This window comes from Lissotriton vulgaris, chromosome 2_1, assembly GCF_964263255.1.
Source record: "Lissotriton vulgaris chromosome 2_1, aLisVul1.2, whole genome shotgun sequence".
Lineage (NCBI taxonomy): Eukaryota > Metazoa > Chordata > Amphibia > Caudata > Salamandridae > Lissotriton > Lissotriton vulgaris.
In genome coordinates this window covers 922,548,554-922,570,676 of record NC_141687.1, presented here as the reverse complement: position 1 = coordinate 922,570,676, position 22,123 = coordinate 922,548,554, and positions in this window count along the sequence as shown.

Sequence of the window (22,123 nt, the reverse complement as noted above, 5' to 3'; positions counted from 1 at the left end):
AGAACACAAAACAAGTAATAAGGCGCGTTAACAGCAGGAAATTTACACCTGCTCTGACCTGGTGTAAAGTCAGACCACAGCCTGCACCACAAAAGGGAGCCCAGCCCAGAGCCATGCAGAAGCCATGGATCTACTGATCATGCAGCTATGACACCCAAGAGGGCCACAACACCCACCCCGCATACCCCCCTCCCACCCCCCAGACCATCACAGAGGCAGCGCAGACAAAGACAGCGGCCCCCCATGAAACGCACCTGCCTCACAGGCACAACTCCTGACAATGTCACTGTCCACCACTGGCTGAAATGGACAACCATCCTACGCATCCTGGCCGTCATTTCCCAACAGGCCAACTGCACCAACACAGCGGACAATCAACATCCCATCCCACACCGAGCTGCTGGCTGTGCTGCACCTGTTGGCCCCGGCACACCCCAACCAACACCCGCCAGAGTCTGCGGAGTCTCACAGTCAGCCACATCCAAGTCCCCCACACCTGTCATGGACATCACCATCACCCTGGCACCCCAGGCCCCATACGGCCAATAAAATGCGCATGAACTGGTGGAGACCAAGCGAGGACCATACGCCATAGCCGGATGCACGCACGTGTTGGAGCAATCCACTGCACCCATGTCCCACCTGTGCCCCCTGGCGACACAGCACACAATCAGTGCAACAGGAAACAAACGTCACACATCTATGTGCAGCCAACATCAGAACACTGTGGGAACTTCACCAATGTCGCATCCAAACACACAGCCAGTGTGCATGATACCTTCGACTTTTGACATTCTGTCAGCAACCAGCGTTCCCATAATGGCACCCAGGAAAAAAGCCAAGCTCCATGGCAAGATCCCAATTAACACCCCAATCACTTCAACTCCACAAACATGCAATCCACAAATCTGGCAATGCGCACGTCACAAGTTCACAATCAACATGCACAACAACATGCCCACCCACCAGACACTGTTGAACAACTTACAATGGTAAACTGGGCAAGCCGTGAACATGACCAATCAATGTCATGGCAACTCAGCCACACAATAGACGAATGTGGGGAGAGGAGGCAAGCAGACATGTGTGAAGGATGCAGTAGAACCATGATTGGGAAAGTACACAATGCCAAGAGTTGCAGCGAAGTGCTGGACAGACCGCAGTATGCAGTGCAGAACACACCACTAGCCACGGCGACATATACCTCTGATGTATGGATTGTAAAGGACAGTGGACGCAACCATGTCACCCCAGCCAGTGGGTGTCCTTGCGGAAATATTGCCTGTTACGCCCCCGTAAACGTGAGCAGAGTGGGATGGGCCAGTGTACACCAGGCCAGCGTAGGGGTGTGAATAAAAAGCAAGTAGCCCTGGGCATGGTCCTCTTCCGGAAAGCACAACGTCCCTGCCAGGGCAGCGCCGTTCTCATTAGCGGAGGAGTCTGAAATCCTGTGCGCCTGCTGTACCCTGGCCCCCTGGCCCGACCCTGTGCAGCCAGGCCACACTGATCAGCAGCAGACACTGGCGTGTGTCAAGGAGGGCCTACCACATACCAGTGAAACCTCCAAGCCTGAGGCCCGTGACCTGGACAGCCTTTCAGACCACCGATGTCACCCCAACGTTGGCCCACATTACTCCTTTCTCGTTTACATATTCTACGGACATCCTCTGCTGCTTGGTGAGTCCCATATGTGAAAGCTTGTCCTGGCTAATGAACAGCAGTGACCCCAAATCCGGGCCAGCAGCCACAGCACCAGAACCCCTTCGATCAGTGAGGCATAGTTCCATATGCGCATCTTGCGACACGTGCTGCCACAAACCCTGTTCAACGCCAGCCTGCTGCACGTGGATGAGGGACTAGGACTACCCTGTGGACCAGTAGGTCTCACATGCAGCACATAGTCGTGATTCAAGAATGGCAGAGTCCACACCAGTGGTCGCACACAGAGGAGTGAGAGGAAGATGCAGCTCAGTCCAGGTCACAGTCATGGAGGTGACTGAACACGTGGTGCCCCTGAACCTGAACTACGCAGGCCAGTAGGGCCTCTCTGGTCGAACTGTGGAGGCATCTGAGCCTATGGACTAAGGGGCAGCTTTCATCCTCATGTAGCTGATACCGAATTGGTGGTGGCCACGAGGCTGTTGCATTCCACTCCTCCATTTTCTTCCTACAGATAAAATCAAACCTTTCCGCATCTTGCCCTGGAGGACACCTCCCACTGTCCCCCAAAACACTCTGAAACATACACCTCGGACATTGATGGTGACCCGCTCAGGTCGCATGGCCCATCTGACTAAACTGCAAGTCACCGTCCCGTGGCTGGGTGCCTGTGCCGGCCACTGTGCATCCGAGGCCAATAGCTCCATACTGGTCAGGTCCGGGATCCCTTCTCCGGGGACACTGAATGGCACCTGAAGCGTAGGCCTTTGGTTCATCAATGCCATTTCTCTGTGGTCTTGCGTTGCATGCAGCCTCCGGGCCAAAATGCATTCCACCAGGGCTCACACACCAAAGCGTGTCCAGGCCAGCCAGGACGTTGCATCACCGCAGGAGGCACACGCCACCACTGCAAGGACCACCTCCAAGCGCAATCTGCCAGAGTTGAAACGGAGGTCCTGACAGGCTTATGGAGTTGCTCAGATCTGTTGTGGATGCCATCATCGGCCTGATACCCTGCTCAGCACTGCAGGTGCCAGTGACTCAGTGCACCACAGGCCATTGTCCGTTGCTGATTTTGTTTTGTGCAGTGGAGCGGTTGCGCAGGTATGTCACCTCAAACTGTGCGGGGGCCCTGAGATGTTGATGGGCAAGATGAGGCAGGCCTCGCACACACCACTGCATCTGCATCAGTAATATATTGTGGAACACAATCCAAGACTTATTCTTCACATGAGCCAAGGGGATCTGGGACATGATCCTGGGTGTTTGTGGGTGTGCAGTGTGCTACGCCTCATTGTGCAGGTATGCAATTGTGCTCATCTCCCCCGTCCACCCAGTCCCTGTTTTTGGCACTCCCTGTTGATGTTGTGTCAGGTCCTCTCAAGCGGTGTCCATACTCCCTACTCCTTGCACCGTCTCCACACTGATGACTGTGGCCTGGGTTTCATCTGACTCCTCCAGGGGTGCTGGACTGCCACCTCCTGACGCCGTTGCTGCCTTCCTGTTGGCAGCGGGTTGGTGCCTGGTCTAGGTAGTCACGTCATGCTGGCACCTATTGGCCTCCTTGCCACTCCGACTGCACTTTAGGTGGTCTGCTAGTGGGTCAGTTGCTTGTAGTGTTCTGTCACTTCTGTGACGCTGGTCTTGTTTTACTGCGATCTGCACCCCATCTTCTTCTCCCTCTTCTTCTTGGCCTTCCCCAAACCTGTTGTTCCTTACTGGTAGTCTGTGGGGGTTGTGGGTTTCAAGTTGGCCTCTGAGCGGGGTCATGGTGCATCCATATTGCTACGTGCTTTGGCTTATTTCTGGTGTATTTTTCTGTGTTTTTATGGTGCATTTTCCCACCAGACGCTTGGGATTTGGTGGCCTGTGGCTGCTTTTCGCTAATTTTTGGACCGCGTATGGCCTCATCGCATTTTTTTTTAGTTCAGGTATCGCATTTTAGCAGTGTGGCGTTGATTTTCACGCAGACATTTGCCACATTATCTGTTGTCTATCGCATGCTACCGCCTTGTTGTTAATTCCACATTGGCACAGGGGGATTTTTCCGCAATGGGCTGCGATGTTGAAAGTTGCATTACTCTACTCTTGCGGTAGTTATCACAGCTTCTTGTGAATATACCCACAGGGTATATACACATGTTCTGCATTGGGTCACGATTACACTGAGCCCAGTTGCATTTAAGGAATTAAATTTTTTTAGAACCTTTGGGCAGTTGGGCTTGGTGTTCAGACCTGGTGAACATGTTTATGCTCAATTTATACCTGAAGCACAAGCAGGATTCAGAACAAATACCTAACACTGTATCTCATGCTCAAACCTTGTGTCATCCATACTCTCACACTCTGCATCTTAAATCAGACCTGAGATAGTGTACATTATAACCTCTAGAACTCATAACCTAGCACTTTTAACCTAGCACTTTAAACCTAGCACTTTAAACTTGACACTTTAAACACAGCACTTGGAACTAAAAAAACGTAAAACCTAAAAACACATCTTTTTCTAATTGCGAAAATTCTTACTTTTACTAGTCCTTATTCTTTTTTTTAGGTGTGTTCAGGTAGCCTGAGTCCTCTGTATTCATAGGACGTGACATAGAGAGTTGGCCTGCAGACACAGATAAGCCTTCGGAAATGTTTGAGTAGGAATTTTTAATATGGTCCCTTGCCTTTTCATGATTGGCTGTTCAGGGAAGAATCATCTGCTCTTCAGCCCTCCAAAATGCCAGTGCCTATTTTTTTAGTACAGAACATCAAATTCTGTTCTAGAAAAAACACGTTTCTCATTTGCCCATACCCAAGTTGTCATTATTTTCAAGTTATTTTTGTGGATTCACCATAAATGGTCCTCAGCTAAAAGTCATGTCCACCTTATGAATTAATTCTATTGAATCTATATCTTCAGATTTACCATGTGACTGCTTAAGAATCATTGATGTGAGTCTCAAAATAGAGCCTTGATAGTATGTCAAAGGATCCCTTTGAGACGTAAAACAGAATAAATATCAGAACTTTCTCTGAGATATGGTTGTCACCCAATAGAAAATCGATCTCCTTGCCTAATTCTAAGGTTGCTCTTGCTGTAAGGCTTGACTTCTTCCTTCATCCATCTAATACCTGTTGGTATCTTTTGTACCCTTATTTTCCCTATCATGTGCCATCATCTTGAAAGTCACCTTTGTCTTGTCAGGTTCCCTATCTAATGTTGTCATGTTAAGGATGAGGCAGGGCTTATGAAAGTTGCTATCCCAGCCATGGTTATTCCCTGACATCTTTGAAATTGACTGACTGGCATTCACACTTTGATACCATTGTCCACAGTTCATGTCAGTCTGTAGTACGAGCCATACTTTTTTCACTTGTAAATATCAGATTTGTTCCAAGTCTGGCAAGATCACGGAACTTTGAGAAAGACGTCGGCCAAGAAGTCCCCTACAGAAAGAGTTATTACAAGTAGTTATCAGGCAAATATTCAGATAACACGAAGGCACTCATTGAGAGTGACCTCTTACGGTAACATGACTCCTGTTGCATTACCATGCCTCCTGTTGCATTAACCTCTTACGGAATCAATGCATGTGGCAATAATCCATTAATTTTCACAGATAAATCCACCAGCCCAAGCCTGGAGGTCTTTGTCACTGGGAAAAAATCTGGAATGATGGTTTCAAATGCAGAAGCAATGTTGTGACAGCGATTTCTGTATGGTATGTCCGTTTCTGCAAGGCCCTACAGGATAATCTTGTGATGCCATGTTAATATTGAAGCGTTGCCACATTCATTAACACTGTGAGTAAACTGCGACTAATAGTTTAGGCATGGGCCTCAATTCACTAAACTGCCGTGGGTAGCAGAAGTACATCAAATTGTTTTACCCCAGTGACATCATAGGAAGTGATATCATATGATCTTTGACATGATGTCACCCTCCCCTCAGTGTTTATGATCTGTCTAACTTTTTTACTATACTCTGTCACGTTTTTCTCACCTGTTGTTGACTCTTGTTTAACCCTCCTGTCTATCTTAACTGTGTCTTTCTCACTGATCTCCGTATAATACAAGTTTCCCCTATTTCACCTACCCTTCTCACCTGTTCTGTCTCTTTTCCCAGTCTATTTCTCCTTTCTCTCTCCTCTCCTACTCCATTACCTGCCCCTTTTCACCTGTCTATGTCACAGCATTATTGGTGTCATTTTCATCCCTCTTTGTCTCTCTCAAACATACATCTTCCTGTGTTTGTCTCTTGATCGCATAACCTGCTGTCTTCCTTTTGCAATTTAACCGTCTATAACAATCTCTGTCTGTAACACTGACTACAAGTACACAGACATATATTTGCTTTGCTCCTTTTACCATTCTGTTCGTTGTTTTGTCTGAATGTTGTGGGTCACGGCTGTGCCCACTTGTTATTAATGTGTTCATTCAGTTTTATTAAGAAAATTGTTAAATAAATTCCTTGTCCGGCTGGACAAAAGACATAACACTTATCAGGTGTGTGATTATTAGCTCAGCATACCATTGTGTCCACGAATAGGGACCACTGTTTTTTGTAGCATGATACTGCCCAAGGTCCCTATGGCATACCTTTTGAGTTCCCTTGTCTTTCTTAAACACGCACTGTACTAATAGAGCAGTGGTTAGGTGTTTATATTTACGTCTTTTCGACCCAAAATACCATTAACCTTGCAATGGTAAAAATCTTTACAACTGAAGAAGACAGGTCAAGAAGAATGCCAATATGATCTGTCCGCAATCTATGAATTTTTAGACCTCTAATACACCAACCATCCTGAAATGAGTCGCTCCAAGAAATGTGGTGTCATAATATTTTCAGACATATGATCCTACATTTACTTTTGGCATTAACATAAAACCATGAGTGACATGGTATCTGACCTTTAAATACATGTAAAGTCTGAATTCTTCCTTCTGGTAACCTGTTTTACATCAATGCATCATTTTCAGAACTGCCACCTGTTTAGAAACAACTGAGAAATGGGAAATGACCATCCTTTAATAGATGTGGGCTCTCGCATTCTTGGGGTTGTGCAAGAAGTTAGCCTCAGAAGACTCAAGTTTGAACCTTTGTAATAACCACCCATAGAGATATGGGACCATCAGCCCCAATTCCTAATAAAAAATCTAAGCTACTCAGCCGTTTGAGGAAGCCAACATATGACCCTGAGCCAAAAGTAAAAACCCCAACAGAAAACGGAGAAAAAAATCATGGTGTTAAATTTATTTATTAAGAGAGTGCTCAACAACTGGGAGATTTGAATAGTAAAATGAAAATGATGTAATAATACATTTAAATCATGTGTAATGGAAATGTTATTTAATAAACTTTATTCAATCAATCAAGATACTTTATTTCGGCATAAATGCCATAAACGTTTCCCACATTCACAGTTTATCACCAGTGCACAATGTATAAAACTACAAGAATAAACTTTAGTGCTTATATACATGAATTAGTAAATAAGACAATATGTCTACAAATAAAAGCTGAAAAGCATAAAATACATTTACGCACCCGTATTGCTGTTAAAGTTTTCAAGATAAAAATGAGAAATATAAGCGAGCCAACCACCCAGAGGAGTGCCCAGGAACTGGGAGATTTAAATTTTAAAATGAAAATGGTGTAATAATACATTTAAATAATGTTTAATGTAAATGTCGGTTAATAACCTTTATTCAATCAATCAATATACTTATTTCGGCATTAAATGCCAGGAACGTTTCCCACATTCACAGTTTATCACCAGTGCACAATATATAAAACTACAAGAATAAACTTTAGTAGATATATACATGAATTAATAAATAAGACAATATGTCTAAAAATAAAAGCTGAAAAGCATAAAATATATATATGCACCGGTATTGCAGTTAAAATTTCAAGATAAAATGAGAAATATAATATGGCCGAGATACCCGCCACCCCCTCTCAACACAATCCCAAAAAGGAGGGAAACCGGAAACAGTTCTTGAAGTTTTTTGGAAGTGGGATGGAGTGACCATCCCGGCCGTATTTATTAAAACAAAATTAAAACATTAAACGTTTCATGTTATGTACAATTTCATTACCATATTGCGATGTTTGGCTAACCTTAACAGATTCTCTAATACAGAGGTTCTCCTAGCCGAACTAGCATCCTACAAAACATTTCTTGACATATTGAAATTGTACAACCTAACGTTTAAGGGCCAACGGCAAGGTCATAACCGGTGTCAAGATCCCTAACCAGACTTACCCCTCCCACTTGGGCTGGGCGACAGCACGGAGGCGTACCTCAAGTGCAACTATTACCAATTTCCCTTGACTTGACGGGGGCACCTAAAGACTCGACGCCAGTTAAAGGTCGTTCGAATACTCGTGTGAGGTATCTAGAAGGTACCGTAGACCTTATCCCAACCCCACACAACTTACCGCATCTGCCGTCGCAGATGTCACTGGCCCCGGGAAATTCCCCAGGAGGGGGCTGTAACCCCTCCTACAAAGGAAGGGGCCTTGACCGCCTTTCCTTTACTTCCGGCGACCCATCCTTAGAAGGGACCGCCTCCCCATTGAGGGGCCAATGGCCACCTCTCCTGAGCGCTCCCATCCGTGTTGGGTGACGCCCACTCATAGGGATCTACTAATTAGTGCTCACCGATCATGACCTTACCGCCACAGGCCCGGATAGTTGACCGGCTATCCGGGCCCCCCACAAAACTCCTAGCTAAAGGTCATGTTCCAACGTTTTTAACCATGCTAAGAAGTCTCCTATGAGTAACTCATTTCCCACCCGAGACAAATGCACACCATCCCCCAGATACATACTGTCATCATTAATACAGCCGTGCGAGATAGAATGCAATGTCCTGGAACGAAACAACCTACTCACTTTGTTATTAAGTTTTCTAACAGAATGGTTCAAAGCAGGGATCGAAATAGCCCCCCGCCACACTTTTCGTGGGATTATATGAGACCACGCAATTATGCACCCCGGAACTTTCCTCGCCAACCAACTTACAGTGGAAAGCATTGCCTCCAGGAGAAGTCGTCTACCGGTGGTGACCAAATCATTGCCCCCTAAATGTACTATGACTATAGACGGCGGTGACCTCATCCGCCCTAACAAACCCTCAAAGAATGCCTGAAACTGGTCAATACAGAGACCGCCCCTTCCGTAGAAGGACATTCTGTACCCGTATTCCCCAGCTACGTGAATCATGTCACCTGCTTCGAATACGTCTGCGGCACGCCTCACGTATGAGTGGCCCACGACCCACACCTCCTTTCTCACAGCCGGTGATGTCTGACCGCTGGCCTGGTGTTGGGTCGACTGCATAGTCCGCCCCGCCTCGAAGGCTTGCGTAACTGAAAACCAAACAAAAGACAAGAAGCGTGAGTACATTCTTACAGCTTCACAACATGTGCAACCGCACATACCTCTTATAACAATTGGAGGACCAACGCCCCACTCGTTTTACTTGTTCCACATTAAGACCCCTGGCTGTAGCTTCAGTGGCAGCCCCTATCCGAAAGGAATGGGTCCCAAACTCACCCGGGTCCAGGCCCGCTGCGGTAATTGACATCGCGAGCACCCGCTGAAACTGAAACTTCGTCAGTGGGGTGGCGTCCGCGTGTCTCAACAATGTCCCCCCCCATGATGCCACCCTTCGTGCTAGGTAATCCTCTAAACACTTCACCGGACACATGGAAGACCCTGGGATCCTGCGAATGACTATGCAGTCTCCCACCCCACTTTGATCGGTTTTTGACTTGACAAAGGATACAGTCATCGTCTCACCCCTGATCTGAACGTGTTCCCGGCACAAACCCCCCACCACATCCCGCTTGCTCCTTGCTACCAGCTCGCTTATCCTCATTGCCCCGTGAAATGCAAGCGTAAAAGCAGCTCGGAACAAACAAGCCTCGAACTGAGACGAGCATGTGGCGGGGAGTGTGGCCAGCAACTGGGACAACCTATCCAGACCTATCGGGCGCCTCTCATCTACTTTGCGACCCTCAAGGCGTTGCCACCCACGCAGCGCTTTCTGTACCACAAAAGACGCTGTCGGGTCCTGGATATTATGAGCCCTGGCAACAAAGGAAATGGCAGCACGATGCCTCTGGGCTGTAGCCACCGACTTCCCAGCCTTACGCAAGGACATCAGAAAATGTACTACCCAATCCTCATGCCCCCAAAGTCCCCCTCTCTCAGTCCCCAAAAAGGCTAAATAAGCCCGAAACGCCCCTTCGTATGCCTTCCTCGTCCTTGGTGCTAGACTCTCTCCCACGAGGTAACGAAGTTCGGGGCACCGAGAGACCAGAGAGCTTCGGGAAAGGGTGCTGGCTCTGGGTCCGCTGAGGGAAGGAAACCCGAGAAAGCCTGCATTTGAAAACGAGAGAGTGCATCAGCAGCCTGATTCATCACCCCTGGGACATGTTTTGCTCTGAATACCACGTTCAGTTGCATACACAGTAAGACAATCTCTTTAAGCAGCCTTAAAATCATTTTACAACGTGCTGCCTGACTATTGATGCATTCTACAACGGTCATATTGTCAGACCAAAATATGACAGAGTGATTTTTGAATCCATCGGGCCAGGTTCTGAGGGCCACCAAAATGGGAAACAGTTCAAGGAAAGCAATATTACTCGTCAGCCCCTCTTCATGCCACCATGTTGGCCACCTTTGTGCCGACCATTTTGTGCCGAAGATGGCGCCGAAACCCATGCTTCCCGCTGAATCCGTCCATAGACCCAGCTCTTCAGAGGACAAGGCCGGTTTGTTCCAGACGACTCGACCATTGAAATCCGCCAAAAATGCTAACCAAATACGCATGTCTTGGCGGACCTCGGCCGATAATCTCGTGCGATGATGACCCTCTTTTAGGCCGACCATCGCCTGGGCAATTGAACGGGAAAAAGGGCGGGCCATCGGGATCACCCTTAGAGCAAAGTTCAACTTTCCAACTAATTGCTGCAATTGATGCAGCGTAACTTTAGAAGCATTTATACACATTTGCAGGGCTGCCCTGAATTTCGATACTTTGGGGGCTGGTAAACGAAAACAACCCTCACTAGAGTCCAACTCGATCCCCAGAAACTCGAGGCAAGTCGTGGGACCCACAGTCTTACCTGGTGCCAATGGCACGCCAAATCGATCCATTAATACACAAAATTCAGTCAAGGCCCGGGCACATTCGTCATCCCCAGCGGCCCCAAGGAACAGAAAATCATCAAGGTAATGCATCACATTTCGAAAACCCGTTTGCTTCGTGTAAGCCCATTGTAAGAAACTACTGAATTTCTCAAAATATGCACAAGATATAGAGCACCCCATCGGCATACACCTATCCATGTAATATGAACCTTGAAACACAAATCCCAGAAGACGTTGGTCGTCCGGGTGTACCGGGAGCAAACGGAACGCTGACTCGATATCCGATTTCGCCATCAGCGTCCCGGGCCCCAGGCGATTCAAAATGGCTACGGCCTCATCGAATGATGCGTACCGCACCGAACATACCCCTGGATCAATTGCATCGTTCACAGAAAGGCCATGAGGAGCTGATAAATTGTGGATCAATCGAAACTCACCTGGGTCCTTTTTGGGGACCACCCCTAAAGGAGAACAGACAACATTCTGTACCGGGGGAACCCTAAACGGGCCGGCAACCCGACCTCGGATAACCTCTTTCAGGATTTTATCCTGAACTACATTCGTATGCTGTAAGACAGAAAGTTGGTTCTTACACGTCCCGACACCTTGAAAGTCCCCCACCGGGATGCGGAAACCATATGAAAAACCGTTTCGCAGCACCCCGGCAGAAGTACGGTCTGGGTATTCGCTGAGCCAAGGAATCATCGCCAAGGTATCAATCGGGGTTGGTAAGGGCGCCCCTCGGACTACATTAGACCTGTTTGGCGCCTCCTCTACCCCCATTTTCACCCGTTTTGGCTCTGCACGAGGACTCAGGATGGGGGGCCCCGCAACCACTACATTCGTGCTTGAATTTACAGGATCCCGGGGGCCTAGTACATTTACCTTTGTTGAAATTGAAACAGAAACCCCTCTTCCCTGTGTTGCCAGCGGGTCTCGGATAATCGTCGGTACCCGTACCCGACCGAAAGGGCGTCCCCCCATATTGGCGGGAGAACTCACCCACAGTACTCCCCACCAACGGTATTTTCAACATCCCGGACTCTTTCATTTTATCCCATGTCAAAGAATCATAACAGTCCCAGGTTAAACTTTTGTTATGCTCCATTGCTTTCCTGAACAGGTTGTCATAACAGAACCATTGGTTACCTTGGTGCGATATCGAGTACCCCATAATTCGTGACTGATATACTGGAAACTCGGGGAGCAATTCAGGCCTACGTTCCCCCAAAATTGACGTAAAGATTCCCCATGCATTGCCCCAATTGCCAATATTCTCATTCACTTTAAAGGCGGCCATTTTTGCGCGCCAAACACTCGGATGCATCAGATCCTTCTGACTCTTAACAGTTTCAACTTCATAATGATCAACAAGCAAGGAGAAAATGTTTACGTATTCCCCAGCCCAAATCTTTTCCTTTATAGCCAAAGGAACATGTTGCCCCAATTTTTCTCTACGAGAGGGTGTTGACTCATCCCTCGCGATCGGCAATGGCCGCTTACCTGCACCGGACGCTGCTTCCGTCCCTCGTGGCTTGTCTATCGCCGCATCCGGCGCGGGCACCTTGGCTGTATCACGTTTCTCGCGCAACTGCTTTATGAGTGCTTGCGCTTCGGTAGCCATGGCGCCCCCATTACTGTCCCCCAACCATGCTGCTAACTGTGCCGCCAACTCGGGAGGCATATCCTCGGCAGATGTCGGGGTGACTACTACGGGAATCGGATTCCCCTCCTCCGGTACCGGGGCCGGTACCCGGGCTGGCGCCTCGAGCGGGGAACAGGGAACCGGGACGTCTCCCCCGACCGGCCCCCTTCTCGGCCTCTTTGGCTTCCCTCCGGCCGGTGGACGCCCCGATCCCTCCTCGCCGTCTCGCTCCGCCAACCGCTTCTTAATTTCGGACATGTCCTTCATGAGGGCCCGAACCAACTGGTCAGTCGACATTCTCTTCGCGCCTTTCTTGGGCATCTTTTCAGACGAAGTATCTAAAAGACAAAGAGAGAGATTAAAACGCTCAAAATTGGCTCTTCGTTCTGTCCCGAGCTCACGTGCAGCGAGGAGGTGCAGCTTCAGAGCACAAGAACAAGAGGATGTCTTCTGGTCTTGCGTCCCTTTTTATCCGTCTTCAGGGCGGGCGTATACCCGCCCCTGCCTGCCCCGAGGGCGTGGCTGGCTGCGTCGGTGTCTAGGCCAGCCCACTCTAGGGCGGGAACGAGCGCGCCCCAGCTACGCCGCTTCGGGCATACCAGCTGAGGCGCGCCTCCCGCCCAAAAATGGCTTCCCGGGGGGATCGAGGCACTCGGCCATACGTTCGGGGGGACCGAGTTGGTCGCCCCTTTCCAGAAAGCCAACCACCCAGAGGATATTCTATTTAAATCAGTAGTACCTAGTACTCATAAATACCTCTCGGTGTCAGATAGCTTTATTGTCAAGCACTCAATGGAAGAGAAAAGAATGTAGATGAGAGGCAATACACATGACCTGCAAGTTACAAGTTATAAGTGTACAAATTGATAAGCAATCAATAGTCGTTTGTTGATGTCATTGTATGTATTTATTTGACATACGCTTCATGTACATCTTTATAGATAGCCAACGCGTTTCGCCCTAACAAGGGTTTTTTCAGCGCAAGAAAGTAGTGGCGGAGTGCGTTTGCTGGTCATGAACTAGAACTCGCTATGCTGCGTTTTACTCAAATACGCCTCTGAAGAACCTTCGTGGCTCTTTGGCCCCTGACGTAAAAACTCAGTCTGAGTTCTCTCTAATAAAGATAAACAGGCGGTTCCCTTCAGCCTGAGGCCTCTCTCTTTGAGACAACGTCCTCTAATCGGATGCTCCATACCGACTGCGCACTACCGGATTGAAACTTTTTGGCAAACACACTCTGACACTACTTTTTTGCCCTAAAGAAGAGCTTGTTAGGGCGAAACGCATTGGCTGTCTCTAAAGATGTACACCAAGCATGTGTCAAATAAAGACATACAACGACATCAACGAACAACTGTTGATTGCTTATCAATTTGTACACTTATAACTTGTAACTTGCCGCTCATGTGTATTGCCTCTCATCCATATTCTTTTGTTTTTTCTATTTGTGGTCCTGCGGCTGCTCTCCATTTCAGGCGGGCAATTCAAAGACCAAACATACCACGAGACTGACCTGAGTAGTGCAGTTTTCAATAACCCGGCTACCTCTTTATATGTGGCTAATATGGAAGAGATAGCCAAGTGCAAAAAAACATTAGCCCTGTCATGCTTCCTCGGTCCACAGACCATGCAAAGTGCAAAAGCATTCGGTACATAGGAATTAAGATGCTTACAATAACACATTGAAATTTTTATTAGATAAATAACTTGTAAGAATATAAAGCTGGGTGATGATTACAAAAGTTAAAACAGTGAGCTCTATGAACATCCACCATAGGTAATCAATTTGCAGATCTTCTGCTAGCCCACATCTTGCCAAGGAACTTGGCGACTGCGCAGACTATCAGCAAACTAGTATTAGATTTTAAGATGCGCAGTGCTTCTTGATGGCAACGGGTGCCTAGGCACTTACAAAGAGGGGCTAACCATCTTGATCTTGGAGATCTATAGAGTGGAAGAGTAAAACTTATGAGGGCTATCGATTGAACAGCTAAGGGACATCCTGGACAAAACCCTGATTGAGTGAGAGACTTTTGCCAGGAGGCTGTGTGCGAAATCACCGGAATGCAGCCAAATCTAAATTGCATGTAGCGCTTTTGTCTCCAGTGGGACTGTTATGGCCTCCAAGTATTGCTCAAATTTCCTTGTCAGTTTGAACTAAAAAAAATCTGATGTAAGATGGCCCCATCGGTGATCCAATAAAGACGACTGGGCTACCCAATCCCAATATTGTTTCTTAATTAGGGCCTTACTGGGAAGCAATGCAGGATCCCTAGCATCCCATAAACCCTCTAGCCCTATTGCGGTGAGCAGACTTTTCAGTTTGTGTACCCAGCCAATTTTTTAAAAACGATTATGGGCAATTACCTCAGCTAGAGCATCAGCATATGGGAGCAACTCAGGATTATGACTAAGGCACAACCAGAACAAAAAGGGGCGAAGCATAGCCTTCTCGATGACAGATGATCTGCCCAAGTCCTGCCTGAGAGGGTGAAATGGGGTACTCTGTGGGAATGAAACCAGTGCTCTCCAGAATGTTTTCTCTGTAATTAGGAGGCCATCCAGGTTTTCAACCCCCCACAGCTCAGCACCATAAAGTGGTGAGCCCACTGCCTTTGAATCATAAATGTGAATATTGAATATGTTTCCCTACATGTTAGCATTACTGTATATCTCCATTGATTTCTATCGGTGTCACTTGCAGTACCAGAGGTTGGTCATGTATTGTGCTTGGCTTACTTTAAGGCTGGGCCAGGAGTACTTTTAAGCCTGTTTTACACTAGTACTACTGTAGCAAGTTTAAAAGTGCAGTTTGTGAATTACATTTGCCTTACTAATATGTGGGTGTTGGTGTCCTTGACCACTCACCTTCAATTTCCCCTGCCCCCACTCAATTAAGAGTATGTGATCCCCATTTTCAGAAAACACCCTAGAGTCCCTACCACTTTTACTACTCAGTCTTATACCTATGTGTGCAGAGATCTCAAGCACAGGGCAGGAGATTTCTGAACAGACAGGATAGGAGAGGCAAGAGATCTTCTGCGAGAGGCTTGTAAACTACATTTTGGAGTATGCAAAATAGCCCATTTTTACATACTGCAGAACAGCTTTTGTGACTGGGCCCCATAGTTTATAAAGTACTGACCCTGGAATTTGGGGAACTGGATTTTATTCCTGGTTAGATGCGCATGTAATATGTTATTTCGAAGATATTTCTGTTTCTCGTGATGCATCTCAATGTAACTTTATGTGATGTATAAATAGCCTACAGGGTGCTGTCTTGTACAATTCTAATTTCATTTTCCTTGTTTTCTGTTACCTTGTCTAAGACACACTACACATAGCAAACTAAGCCGCCGTGCGTCCATAGGGGCGTAGGGGCGTAGCCCCATTAAGCCTGGACGCACCTGACGAGCAGCATACACAAATTGAATAATTGAATTTTATTAGCGCAGTGCTTCAATCCGGGTTGCGGGACACACCCAATTGAATAATTAAATAATTGAATTTTGCGGTGCGTGCATGTTGCTTTTATTCTAAAGGGACATTTTTTACGTGTTGTAATCACCTGAATATTAATGCAGGACTGCAGGCTTTTACCGGGCATATTAAAGTTTTAGAGCGTCAAATCCTACCTGTGTCAAGATTTAAGCAAATGTTTCCCCTGATCAACCTTCCAGCCAGCCAGTAAGATGTCAGCCTGGGAAACCTTGCTGTGGGCTCTCGACTAAATGCGAGTGCGACACAAAGCAAAATAAAAATCCCACAGCGAGGCAAAACGTCTGTCCTCTGGGAAGGGGTTTGCAAACTCTCCATCGCGTGTTTTAATGTGTACATCGGTAAAAATGAATTGAGCAACAGCTTTTGGAGGCCAACCGTCATTAGGGTTGTGAAGTTAATATAAAATGCAATCAGTGCACAAGCGACTTGTCTAGATAAGGACGTCACACTAATGCCCCCCTCGCGCGGGGATTAAATACAGAAACAGAATGTGAGATTTAAAGGCAAATGTACAAGCACAGCGATGAATGCAGCCAACGACCTGAATAAGCAGCCGACAGCGCAATTAACGTGACGTATCGTTCAGCTGGTGAACTTATTGTACAGTAAGCAAATCACTGGCAGGCGAAGGCCTGTCCATCTGTTCGGAGAGTTGTGCAATCTGTGCTGGGGCAGTAAATTATCTATAACCCTTCAAACAATATGCCAATGCAAAAGCAGTGACTTAGCATACGAGCGCGGAGCGCCTGCGGGGCTGGGGCAGAGAGACTAGTCACTGGTTAGAGAGAAAATGAAACTAAAGGTCGGTGGGGTCGGGGAGAGCTAGTCACTCACTCGGCAGAATAATCTGTGCATGCCTAACAAAGGAAAATACTTCTTTAGTACCGATGCAGCCTTCCCTCCAGGTGGTAGGTACACTGTCTCCTTGGAGTGAAAGGCAGTGCTACTGCTACTGCCTTGCATGTTATCACGGTGGAGAACGGAGGTACACTACTTTAACAATGCAGCCTCTGCATGTATTTTCTGAAATGTGGGTTGGTCCAAACATCAGGCGAGCAACAAGGCAGATGAGGGGCAAAACTATTTTGAAACTGGAGCGTGCCACGAGCAGTCAGCTCTATGTCCTTTGTCTGCTCAGGTTTTCAGAGGCTCACATCTCTTATAGGCTAATTGCCTACAGTTCCAGAGGGGAAAACAGCACATACACCTAAAGGAACCAATGTGCTTCGAACCCAAAAACTACACATCCATTTTATGGTAAAACCAAGCAGGTTTGCATTGCATAATTTGCATATGATGGGCGTACAATAGATATGCGCGCCCCCTACCCTTCGTTTCGAACAGGAACTCTGTCCGAAGCACTCATTGTTTCCCATAAATGCATTAGTGCAGTCAGTGAAAAGCAAACACTACATGAATATAAAACAGGGCGAGAGGTCGCTCTTATTGTCCTTCTAAAGGTGCTTTCTCTCCACTACAGCAGCTCATAACACCCATGTGTTGATTAAATGAACCAGATATATGGATCCCACATGCAAGCGAAAGAGAACCCACACGTTTAAAACTTGGTGAAAAACTAGAAGGTTCGGCAATTGCAGTAAAAAGCAGCTAGGCCATGTCAGCTCCCTACAAGCGTTCTATTATACTTAACCATTCGCTCTAGTACAAAGGGCAGCCTTAGGAGTTAACGCAGCTGTTTGGTGCATGGAGCTTAATGGTCCGAGCAGCCATTAGTTAAAAATAAAAACGTAGTCAGTTGCTCTGTTGATAAGAGGGTACGAAGAGCCCTGCACCAAGCCTCTTGTGAGCTTCAGTTTTATGGTCCATGGTTTGCTTTATGTAGACCAATGGAAGCTTGTGGTAAAAAGACAGCCACCTTTCCCAGAATGCCTCAATCTTTATTGACTTACCTTCTGAATCAGTTTAAGTGCTAATGTATTCAATGAACATTGTAAGCTTCGGCAGTACAACTAAATTCTATGCTACTTAAGTGTGGGAACTAAAGGATTAGTTTTATATAATGAAATGAACGGGGAATATCCATTTCTGAGAGCAGTGGAGAGAGAGAAAGTGTGTGTGTGTATATACATTTTGAGGTCACTGGCTTCAAAAGTTCGCTGCACTACAACACAAGCATGCCAGGGCAAGTTTTAACCAGCTTGACGTCCCTGTGGCTGGCGACATAGACAGATTGTATCCCTCCTTAGTGGGTAGAATATTTGAAATAAAAGTGAAAGTCCGGGGCATAGCGCCTTGCATGGCACTCTGTTTGCAACCATTTGGTGTTCCTTGCTCTCTGTACCAGGTTGAGACCACCATCATGCATGCGTAGGTGAGGGTGAGGGAACCCAGAGTAAGTCTACATTCACATACACACCTGTCTGAGGAGTGGAAGACACGCTGGCATCTTATGCTGGTCAGCATCAAGAGCAATGGACGGCATTTGTTTTACCACTTTGTGAAAGCTGATAATCTAAATCATTGCGACTGACATGCCTTTATTTAATTGCCTCAAGCTGTGCATGGTGCGAGCTTGAGCCACACTGTTAAAACATGGTATTTCAAGCTGGTATTTATTTTCGAGGTGGACTTGCTGTGCCCATAACTTTTAGCGTGATCTTTGTGTGCACCATGTAGCCGGTTCTTGCCACCAAGATACACATTTAATGCAAGTGGGTGTCTTTGCCATTCAGGAGTCAGACATCACTTAAGAGGAAGTTGGCAGGTTTTGGAAGTTTTTTCAGCAGCATACATAAAATATTTGCTTCCTTTCACTCTGGTGACAGACTGCTGAGCAATGTGAAATAAATGCTTGGACTTAGGGGTTCACTTTGATGTATCGAAACTGGTGCTCATGTAAAGCGCTCTGATACCCGATGTCTCGGGTCTACTTTGCTAGACAAAACAGAAAATAGAAACATCAGTTGTTGGCCTATATATGTGGGTGCGTTGGCAGTCTTCCTTTGTGAAGGCTGTTTCCCTACTGCTCTGCAACATCTTCTACTCTTAGAGCTGAGATTTCCATGAAAGTCTTATAGTCTGAATTCAGCACCTGAGCATAATAGGACGGAATGTATGAATCTCTGTGGTTATACTGGATAAGCAGCTACCTATGTTATGCCATCTATTAATGTAATAACTGCACTTTCACAATTGCTTTCTTAACCTTCCTGCTTTCTTAAATTTGCTTGAAAATGCACGATTTTTCTGCTTTTTTTCAAAATTTTCTTGAGGGGTGAACCCCCCAAAACCCCCCTTTTGGGGTTCGGGCACGCTTGCTGCGCTCGCTCGCTACGGTGCTGTATGCAAATCACTTTGCGCCCCACCTCTTTCATATGTCACCCACCGCCCCTGAGCAAACTGTTCTTTCATGCCTGAGATACTCGTATTACATAAAAAAACTTTGTAAAGTAATTCCTTACTCCTTGGAGTTACATCAGTGATATATCAACAACCTAAAGAATTTGAGTCTTGTCCTGACCTTTGCAGATACACCAAAATGGAAGTTATGGACAGGCTGTAGAAGCAGCTCTTTTCGGATAGCAAAGAGGAGAAAAACTCCCAGAAGGTTGAAGACATAATCTACATAGCATTTCTCTCTCCATCTCTCCTAGCACCCCATGTCCGTCCTGGGGCCCCTGGCAAATCTGGGCTTCATGTTCTCTTTTCTTCAGGCTGGGAGTACCGGAGATGCTTCTGAAAGGAGAACAAGTTCTCTTCGGCAGCATGGGCTAACACGGCGCTGTAATTACAGGGTCAAAGCCAATATCTAGTTTCCTCTCCACGCGAATTCTCGCGGCAATTACATCAACCTCATTGATTTCGTTGGCTCCCCACAGTTGGCCAGAGCTCCGTTGCCTCAGCTGGTGGGAGCCTGGCCCGCTCGCGAGGCCTTTGTGCAATTCGGCCAATATTGAAGAATGTTCCCATTAACAGTTCTAAGCATGGCATTCTAAGGCAATTTTGTCTTCTCAGTTGTCTATCAAGATATTGTAATCTACTGGCTTGAATTTTTCATTTTGAAAAAATAATAGATATCAAACGGACACAATAGTTTCCCTTGACAATATAAACCCTTAAAATGAATGATATGCTTATGCTTTGTGTAGGGTTTATCAAATCGATGCCTAACTTCTTTTCAGAATATGTGCATAGCTTATATTCAATCGGAAAAACGACATGTTTAACCCATGCTCATGTTTACAATGAATCACTGACAAAATATCGACCTACAAAAAATCGACCTACAGGAATATCGAGTCAAAAATATCGAGGGCAAGAATATCGACATCCTATCTACAACATGGTAAGTACAAAAATATCGAAAAAATAATATAGATGTTAAAAATATCGATGTTAAAAATATCGGTTTTTTTCTTTTAAAATATAAATGTAAAATAAAGTAAATAACACTAATAAATAAAATCTACATAGTTAAAAGTATCTAATAATGTTTAAAATTAATAAATAATACATATATACTAATAATACATTAATTAAATCTATACAGTAAAAATATAATATATATGTACTGAAAAATAAGTTGTAAAATTATTTTACTAATTTATAAATTAATAAAATATATTCTAAATTACAAGTACATTTACAAACATAAAACAATAACATTAATAAAATGTAAAAAATATAAAACATAAATATACTTTTAATATTTTTAAAATTAATTACATAAAACATTGGATAGCGTACGGGTAAAAATTACTATTCCGACTCCAGAGAGTGCAACAGTAGGGAAAGCGTTGGATAGCGTAGGAGTATAAATTACTATTCCCACTCCAAAGAGTGCAACAGTAGGGAAAGCGTTGGATAGCGTAGGGGTAAAAATTAATATTCCCACTCCAGAGAGTGCAACAGTAGGGAAAGCGTTGGATAGCGTAGGAGTAAAAATTACTATTCCCACTCCACAGAGTGCAACAGTAGGGAAAGCGTTGGATAGCGTAGGAGTTTAAATTACTATTCCCACTCCAGAGAGTGCAACAGTAGGGAAAGCGTTGGATAGCGTAGGAGTAAAAATTACTATTCCCACTCCACAGAGTGCAATAGTAGGGAAAGTGTTGGATAGCGTAGGAGTAAAAATAATTATTCCCACTCCAGAGAGTGCAACAGTAGAGAAAGCGTTGGATAGCGTAGGGGTAACAATTACTATTCCCACTCAAGAGAGTGCAACAGTAAGGAAAGCGTTGGATAGCGTAGGAGTAAAAATTACTATTCCCACTCCAGAGAGTGCAACAGTAGGGAAATCGTTGGATAGCGTAGGGGTACAATTTACTATTCCCACTCCAGAGAGTGCAACAGTATGGAAAGCGTTGGATAGCGTAGGGGTAATAATTACTATTCCCACTCCAGAGAGTACAACAGTAGGGAAAGTGTCGGATAGCGTAGGGGTTAAAATAACATACTTATAAATAAAAGCTTTTTTTAATAATTAAAATATAAAGTATTAAATAAATATAAACCATATACATAATTATAAAAAACATGATTAGCTAAATATATTTAACCAAACATAAATATTGAAAAATACCATGTTATAATATTTAATTACCAATTAAGAATTAATTAACAATTATATTATTAACCAAACAATTATTTGAAAAACATTATTACTTAATTAAATTTAAATTACTTCCCACCATATTCCCCTATAAACCCACTACCCGCAACAGAACACATTTATCCATTTATGATTTAATTAAAATTATTTACCAATTAATTAAAATTAATTACCAATTAATTAAAATTAATTTATAATTCCTACTAATTAATAATTAATTAAACATAAATAAATTACTTCCCACCCTATTCCCCTATAAACCCACAACCCGCTACAGAACATATATATCAATGAATCAATTAATTAAAATGAAAAACCAATTAATTAAATTTATTTACCAATTATTTAAAATATGTAATAATAACTACTAATTAATAATTAATTTAACATAATTAAATTACTTCCCACCCTATTCCCCTATAAACCCATAACCCGCTACAGAACATATTTATCAATTAATCAATTAATTAAAATGTTTTAGCAATTATTTAAATGTAATTACCAATTAATTAAAATTAATTAATAATAACTACTAATTATTAATTAAGTTAACCTACTTATATTACTTCCCACCCTATTTCCCTATAA